Source organism: Nipponia nippon, unplaced genomic scaffold (genome assembly GCF_047370975.1).
Source record: "Nipponia nippon isolate SJK-2023a ecotype South Korea unplaced genomic scaffold, ASM4737097v1 scaffold_8, whole genome shotgun sequence".
In the NCBI taxonomy this organism is placed as follows: domain Eukaryota; kingdom Metazoa; phylum Chordata; class Aves; order Pelecaniformes; family Threskiornithidae; genus Nipponia; species Nipponia nippon.
This window is the reverse complement of record NW_028262402.1, coordinates 18,142,454-18,152,089: the sequence shown is the minus strand read 5'-3', so window position 1 is coordinate 18,152,089 and position 9,636 is coordinate 18,142,454.

The following is a 9,636-nucleotide window of genomic DNA, read 5'->3' as shown; positions in this document are numbered from 1 at the left end:
GGAGAAGATTGCGAACAGAAACTGAGGTGCCTCTAGACTTTGTGTATTTCCTGAGACAGACAGCAACCACTCAAGGGTTTCAAGAATCTAAAACTTGGACTTCTGTCCCAAACACAACTTTCTTTCTGCGGGTCCTACCTCTGGCTGATGTTATCAGCCTTGCACAGACATTGCACTCCTCTCAGTCTGAATGCATGTGGCTGCCTACGTGGGCTGAATGGCTTTCTGAAATGGGCAAAGGTTTTTCTGAATTACACCAAGAATTAAAGCCATTATGGCAATACAAAAATGGCTCTCATGTTTTTATTGTTTTTCCTAAACTAAAGAGGAAGTGAATATTTCCATCAATGAGCCTTCTTGTTGATGTGATATGCACAACTCGCATGAAAGCATGAAAATTGAAACAGATCCATCACTGTGACCCAAGACAAAGACAGACCCATGGCTGCCCCCAGTGATGTTGAAAGCCCAGATAATGTTCCCGTGAAAGGGTTAAAGCCAAGATAGACAAAGCCACTGCATCAAAATGCCTCCTGAAAGAATTAAAGCCTCTGAGCAAGGAGGATATTTAAATATCTTAGTCACTTAACTAAACAAAACAAAGGCCTTTGTGATTTAGGGAGTAGTTAGAACAGTTGTAAGATAAGGGGGGGGCTCCGGGATAATCCCATCTCAGACAACTGGGCCTTGGGAGAACAAGTGCATGGAAGATAGGAAGTCACAATAGGATGACAATAGCCTTGAAGAACACAGTTTACGTGATCCTAGGACTGAGTTTGCGCAGAAGTAGAGGCCAATCAGCGAGCACAGTGAAGAAGACTACGAGCCTTCATCTGAAGACCCCCAAAGAGCACCTGAAGACCACCACGGGAGACGACTGCGCATGCGGATCGGACATTTGCATATGTTAATAGGTTCCAGGAAATCTCATGTTTATGTAAATGATTTCTCGGAAATCCTGTGAATATGTAGGATTTTATAGTATATAATCTCTGAAAGTCCACCAAATCGGTGGAGCACTTATGGTGGAGAATCCCCAGTGCTGCCCAGCGCTGCAATAAAGGATACCTGCTTAGCAGTAACTTCGTTGCTATTGAGTTTCATTTCAGGGACTCTCTGAATACTCCATTTCTCCCTTGGGGGATTTGGACTGTGAGGAGAAGCAGCCGTGAATTTTTGTGTATCACCCACAAGTAGAGCATGAGATGACTGGGTGAGTTGCACTGAAGAATGAAGGAGAGAATCCCTGATCAACACCCACACATCTCTTCTCTGACTCTGTCTTGTGGTGTGGAAGCACAGTGTTATCTACTGTGAAATGCAGATACTATGAACTGGTCTGCAGTCAAAGGTATAAAATTATCCCTCATGGGATGGCTTAAATCACCCATGAATGAAGGTAGCCATTAATGAACTTGGTCAGAAAAACCACATTACAACCAAGACCACATCCTAGCTCATTTCTCTAACCCAGTTCTGCAATCATGTTGTTTCACAGTAAAGCCCAACACCAAGCAAAAATACTTCCATAGTACCCAGAGGCTGTTCTAGCCATTCACTAACTTGATTACATTTGCGGTATCCTGAAGATAAAATCAGGAGATCAAAAGATGTAAGAGGGAGGAACTAAGTAAGGGGCAAAAAAACCAATCATCTGTGCACATGAAGGTTGGAGTGGCTCATCTCACTGTTTTAAGCATGGTAGAAACAGTTACAGATTTGTACTTTCTTGTCACCTTAAGGTCTATTATTGAGAACTCAACAGTCATTTTAATGGGATACAACTCTGAAAAGAAAAAGGTATAGTACCCTATAAAAGGTGTTTGTAGCCTGTCACCAGCAGATTTATTTTAAATTTTAACATATATTTCCCGTGCTCAAAGTCACATTTTTTAAGAGCTACAATTTAAGAAAAGATAAGTTTTCCATCTGTTGTCCCAAGACCTGATATAGGCTAACTAGGTACCTGGCATTCTGAAAGATTTACTATTTTCTCTAAAATTAATGTCATGGTTATGTAAAAAAATGTATAAGCATGTATAGCATAGGACTTGTGCTCATTAAATTTCTATACTGATGGACCCTTGAAAAATTCAACTTCCCAGTTTCCACTGCTAATGCAGCAAATCAAACATTTTTAATCCCTGCCAAGCCTGCAGTATCAGTGTGTGACGCCTTTCACAGCTTCTCAAGAGCCATTTGGACCCCTCTATGCACACTGTGCCCAAAAGAGGCTCACCTTCATGCTGGGTGTGTGTATACAAGTACTGCACAAGGCATCTGCCAAGATTTTTGGCACTGGATCATTGCTGAACTGCACACCATTACAGTAACGTTTTAACTTGTCAAGGAAAAAAAGGTAGAAAACCTTTCTAACATGCTGCAGCTGACATGGCATGTTTCAGATGTGACTCCTTTTTAGTCTGTGAAAAAAATAAACCTAATCTTGTAAGAAGCTTTATATGGCTAGGACACTCCATGAGAACTAGCAGGAAAATTTAAACCCAAGATTCTGAGGCTAATACTGTAGAAGGGAAAGGGCATTTTGTACAGGCACATAATTCTTTAAAAAACAGGCTCAGCATCAGGGCTGAACTGGAATTGTTAAAAAAAGTCATCATCATCATCCCTTTCCCTTTGCAGAGAGAACAATAAGATTTAATGGTTGCCAGTGTATTGCTCTGCATCAGATGCTGACACATAGCATTTTACTTTCATTTTAATTTTCTGCTACCAATATGCTGATCTCAGCAAATGAATTTGCTGCTTGAAGAAATAAACTCCCATTAGGATCATAATTTTAAGAGAGCAGCAACTGCTTAGACTTGTATTGTTAGATCATGTAGTCACTACAGTGCAGTTAATACAATAATTTAGAAGCATATAGGGGGGAGGGGAAGAAGGGGACCTCAGTGCCCCATTTTATCTATCATCTCAATTACTTTTACTCTCCTAATATCCTTTCTGAAAATAAATTACTCACTTAAGAACAACTAGACATGGCTCCCTGTGACGACAACAAATAACACTTAAAATGCCAGATAGAAGAATCACAGGCAGCTTTGCTTTTTAATGCAAGTTGAAGTTTAGGATCCTCTGAGGGTGTCTACATTGAAGACTTCTATTCATGTAAAGTTGCTTGAACAAGTATAAAAGCTGAAATGTTGGATAAATTAGTCCATGCAGGAGCTTCTACCATCAGTATTTAAAATAGAGCTCAGGTACCTCTAAATTTTACTGCAGTTGGACATATAGATAGTGCCTTCAGGTACGTCATGAAATGGCCTTATTTTTCAGATTGCTGAGTACACAAAACTTTCAGCAGAGCTTCCCCTGGACACTCTGAAAAGTCTCCACAATGAAACACATGGCTCCTTCTAGCAATGGTCTTGTTAAAATATGTAATGTGATAGCCTCCGAATAATGTTCTCTTACCACCTACAACTGATGTTATGCAGTATGCTAAAAGGACATTATTGTTCAGGCAAATACTAATAAGCCTAATCAGCACATCTTGCTAATGATTTTGCTTCTTTATATAAAAAAGTAAGAAATTATCCCCATTTCTATTTCCATATAGAACGTGTGAGATATTGCTAATTTGTAAATCAAATTTTAAAATGGAAATGAAAGGAAAATATTTTGTCTGCCATAAATAATGGGAAAAACTTACAAGATAAAACTAGTAAACATCACTTTCTGCTTTATTTATTTCATTATGAAAGTGAAGGATAACAAAGTATATAATGAATGCACCAAGCGATCCATGCAGACTGCTACAGAGTTCATAGGTGAATGAAATACCATCCAAAGTAAGCCTGAATCTATTCAAAGAACAGTCTTATAAATGAGACACTATAGCCCATTCACTGTGTGTATAAAAAGATTTCAAGCTTCTTCCACAGAGCACATAGTGACAGCATTGAGCCCTACTGAGCCCAGGTAAGATGGTTGTGCTGATGATTTAAAAAACACAGTATTTGCACAGTCTGTCTATATATAAACAAACTACACAAACGAACAAATGGAAGAATTAACTAGATCACTGCTAGTGATCAGTCTAGTTTAGTTTGCTAATTTTTCAGAAAGAGCCAAACTTAATCACTGTGCACATACCAACTTCAATATTGCCAATTATGTACACAGGAGATATCATGTTGAATTGCACTTATTTCAGTATCAAATGCCATCATAAGACAATGCACAAAATGCAAAGTTCCCCCAAACACTGAAATTGAAGAGTAAGTTCCAAAAGACATATTAATATGCAATTATATATATATAAGGTGTATATATAAATACACTATACATAGATATATATACACACACCTACATAGAATGTCCATTCAACCTACTGCACAGTTTTTTTCCAGATTTGTGCCTGCAGCAATTCCATCACTTCTTTCTAGGGCTTCTCCTGAAATTGACTTCGTGGTACAATAATCTTCATTAATAAAGAGCATACAATAATATATTCTAGCTGAGTAGGAAACTCCACTAGCACAAAGCTAGTTTAATATAAAAACACCTAACTGAAATGTGTATAGATCTTTTTTCCTGTTTATTCAAATTATATTATGCTGGGAATATACCTCTTGATCAGTTCATATTCTATTCTTGAACAGCTTTCATCTTCATGACCGCTAAGTACTTTGATTAAGTAATAATGTGCTAAAACTTATATGCGTTTCCGACTCTCCATTATTTATGTAGCTTTTGTATGTAGCTAACACAAATATGTCGTACTTCTAGCGTTCAGGACAGATGTTCTACTGGATCAAATTCTATCCAGTCCACATTGATTTCCATCACATTTTATTGTCAACAAACTGTTGCTCTGTAGCTTAAGGGCTTCAACATGCACATCAAATCATCCCATTACATGATATACTTTCTGGCCCAGCAGTGATATCTCCATAAATATTTCACACAGTGATCATAGCAGCTGCTCATTATGGTTTTTGAGTTTTACAGAAACAGAAGTTTTAGTTAGAAGTCCCCATGCTGTTCCAAGCAGGTTTATGTTTGTTATTTTAATTAAAAGGGGGAGGGAAAAAAAGCAATGTTTGTTTCTCAATTATTGCACACAGCCCCCAGCAACAGCCATCTTACCTGCTACAAGCACTATTGCACCACCCCCTCCAAAAAAAAAAAAAACAAACCAAAAAAAAACCCCACAACACAACTGTGCATAGCAAAGAATACAAAGGAATTCAAAACTCAATCAGGTTAGTAAGTGGAATCGTTATTCAACAACATTGTGCATTCCACACATCTGTATCATCCCAAATGCATCCCTTACAGCAATTCGTTTAGAACACCATGATTCTGAATTGACTTACAAAAGCTTTAAAATTACTTTAAATCAAGTACATCTTTAGCACAGCGTGCACACTGTACAAGTTCAAAGGGAAAAAAAGAAAATCAAAATACTTAGCATCTACTACTGATTGGCTGAATTCTTGCCCATCTGACCTGCTTAGTCTTCTGCTACTTGACTGTTGCACTCTGAAGTTTTTTTACACAGCATGTTTGGATAGCATTTTTTTTCTCCAGTAGACCACTTAACACTGAGTTGTTTGTGTGTAATGCAGGAAACCCCAGAAAATATGTATTATTTGCTTTTCACTTATAATCTCAACTTTTTTTTTTCAGTTTGCATGCCTTGAAACAAAAAAAAACATAGACTGATACATAACACAGGAAAACTTTCATTGCATTAGTCAATATCCCTCCAGTTAATTTACGATCTGCTCACTGGAAACCGTGTAAAGCACTTCAAAGTTTGCATGTACATGCAAAAAACTCTTGAGTAGTTTCTTAGACTGACTGGGCTATGAAATTTAGTCCTCTTCAATGCCTTAATGCCTGACTCTCACTATTAGGAGGAAAATTTCATCAGACTTGGGTAATTTTTAAACTTAACAAAGGTAGAGGCACCTGTTAGTACTCTCCACATACATAGGCTCAAATTTTTGAAAAATAAAGACAAAGCTAAACAAAATATCTATTTAACTATTTCCTGGACTGTAGCTTCTGTATTCAAAAAATGTCCAATATACTTCAGCTTATTAACATAGGAGGCAAGAAAACAAAGAGTGCTTTTGTAATATACCAATAAAAAAATTCTAACTCCAAAAGGCTCTGAGATAGACTTTCCGTAACAGCTCAAGTATTCGAGAAAACAGAAATGCCCCAAAAGGTTGTAGTAAGTCCCATTCACAAATGCAGGAAGATCCACAAAGTAGGAAAGACTTACTTACACAGGAACTGAATTAATAACATCTAATTGCTTTTGCAATTGTTTTTAATAGCTTTGTCTTTCCTACTGCCACCAAAATCAGGAATAAACCTCTTAACACCAATGTAGCATTAAGAAGCAGGCATTCTCTTTATTGCAGCGCTGGATGCATGGGTGATAGTTCCACCTAACATGCATGCTGTGTGTTGCATCAGTCAAAGCTTATATCCCCCTGTTACATACATATGCGTTGGATTTCCCGGAATTACTATACATAGTCATTCTGTTTCCTGGAACTAATTATCATATTTGCATAGTCTTTACACATGCGGCCTGAGTCTCCGAGGGCTTCCATGGGGGGGTCTTCAACAGTCATGGTGGTTCCTAGAGGTTATTGAAGAGCTGTCTCTTAGTGTTCTTTTCATGAACTCTGAGTCTTTTCTTCCAGATGCGGTCTTGCCTTCTCAGGTTCTTTGTCTTGGTTTCCATGGGTTTATCTGCACTCCCCCAGGATATGCCAGTGACAGTTGGAAAGTCACAGTCCTTGGGTGCATTCTTGTCTGAGGCCCCTGATAATGCTACAGGCTTTGTGCTTTAAATGAGAACATATGCTTGTCTGAAGGTGTGTGTGAACATCATGAGAAAAACATTTCATGGTGGAAGCTGCTGCCTCAGTAGCTCACAGAGTTGTTTATATCCGTTTACTTACAAATGTTTATGCATCTGCTCAGCTTGAAATCTATGGATACTTTGAAGGAACTGCCCACATAATTGAAGTTAAATATTTACACACAGAGTGGTAGGATCAAAACACTAGGCAAGACCTTTTCCACCTATTCCAGTGAAGAGGGTGTGCAAGAGACAGTTCTTCAATAGTCAGTGCTAAGTAATGGTAAAAATGGTACCTGTATGAAGTCAGAGCCCTGTTTGAATGAAACCTAAGTGAAACTGAAATCTGTGTTATCTTGAAGATTTTTAAATATAAAAATAATTGCCTGGATTACTCTCAGTATTGGTTACTGCAGGTTTAAAACAGAAAACTTCATTTTATTCTCCACTTCTTAGGGAACCATTTTGAAAGAATAAAGTTGCTTTTTACAAGTTTCCTAAAATTCTCTTTTTCTGGGGAAACAATCAGAGTAGGACAAGAGCAGTGAGGTATATGGTTACACAAGAAAGTAAACAAAAAGTATATCTAATTGAAAGGAAAGCAAAGGATTTTCGAGCTAGAAAGAAGCTGATGCATGAACTTGGATCAACTAAGCCTGCGTTCCTGTGGACTTGTCCTACATCCCCAGCACACCTCCCAGCCTTCCCAGAGCTGTCTCACTGGTCATACGCTAGCAGCAGTTACTCCTCCAGATCTACATGCAATCGCCTGGCTGACCTCTAGCGGTAAAAAAAGGCAGATGGCCGAGTTATAATTTCTTTAGTGGATGGCACCCAGATATCTGTTCTAATGAAGTTTGATGAACTTTTCTGGAAGTTGCACATATCTGTGTCTTCTGTGTCTGTCAAATTCGGCACAGATTCACTCACAGCCCAAAAATGCTCAAGGAGGACATAGAAGAAATCTTAAGCATGAAGGGAACTGATAAGAATAGATCACACTTGTCTTGTTTTCTTAGCAGGCCAAGCTAAAGAGATTCCTCATTGCAGTGTTGTTTCAAATGATGGGACACCCAAAGAAGCTGGAAAAGAAACATTGGCATATTATCTGGTAAGCAAAAATCACAAAAATTAGACTAGCATATGCATATTAAAGACACAACCTTACAACAGGGTAAATCATATTTACAGCATCAGAAAGTTGAACTTCTTAAATTGCATATGATGTACCTTTTTTCTTCTAGCTATCCTACCACATATTGTAATGTGCACACAGTACCAGATTTGCTTCCAGGGTTTGTTTCCAGGAGGTCATGCCTCTATGCAATCAACCACTGTACGTCCTTGTGTTCCTATAGGCACAAATAACTGATTTACAATGCATTTCAAATGAAGGTCATTCACTTTGACTAGAATGAAATACAATAGCAATGTGATCTTCTTCATGTCCTGTATGAATTTCCTTCCATGTGTCACATTTTCAGCCCTCATTTCTCTTGTCTCATTTCATGTCTCCTGTGATAGCTGTTTTAGCATGTTTATTTGCTGGAACTGCTTCAGTTCACTTATTGCAGGTAATTACTTCAGTGTTTTGAAGCCTCCATTATCTGTAGACTGACAGTTTGCCATTCGAAGGAATGGCAACAGATGCCTGAGAAAAGCAAAGCACAAAGGTGGAGATGTGGATTTGCATTAATCGGCAGGCTTTTCCTAATCTATGAAACCAATCTCTACATTTAGCCAATTAAAACATGACAGGTGAGACATTTTTAAAAGATAACTAGGTAGGAAAAAAACTTCTGAAAAGCACTGATTTTTCTCTCTCCAGCTTGCATTTCTGTCATAGCTCAGCCATTTTTTACAAGGTTTATAGGTGACCAAATCTTTCCAATTTTGTGACACCAACTTCCTCCAGCTGGATATATAGTAAGTGCATCAAATATCAAACAATTGTCTTGCAATTTGTCTAAGCACCCTTATTCCCTTTAAATAAATAGCAAAACCTTCACTGTCTTTAACTTTTAACAAGTTAAATATTTCCTCATTTTGCTCCTTTAAAGACAATCTCAGAGCAAAATACTGGGGCAAAACAGATCTCAAGTTAGCCCAGCCATTATTAGAAGTTCCTGAATAATTTAGAGGGAATGATGATCTCCATACTCAGCTTGGATTTTATTTTCCTGGTTTATATTTCACCTCTGCTCAAGAGCTCCAATTCACGCTAAAAATTCACATATTCAATATGAATGCTTAAAGATTAATAATGATCAGAAAAAAACATTATATGTGCCCCTGGGACTTCCGTTTTCTGCATTTATTAAGGTATTCTGTAGACTGGAGAAGAGTGGGTGTTTCATAACCAGTTATCAGCACTCATATTGTACAGATTTTGAAATGCATACACAGGAGTAGGCAGCTCAAATTCATAAGACTCCTCTGTATAGCAGACTCACTCTTCTGGGTATGTTTGCCATGGGAGCAGCACACAAATAATGTATTCCAGTTTTTTTGCATCATTTATTAGTGAGATATAAGATTCATTGGCTCCCTCCATGTTTTTGTAAAGCTTCTCTAATCCAACACTGACGCTTGTTGCCTGGGGATTTCTGTCTTTGGGGAAAAATAAACACCATAACGCATACAAAAATAGAGCTGCATAGAGTGCTGCACAGACATGTCATAAAAAGAAAAGAAATCATAAACAGGCATATTCATGTATTTACCACAAGAAAGTCACTGCCACTACAAAAACAGAAATCAAGCAGACAAAAGACACCAGTCACACT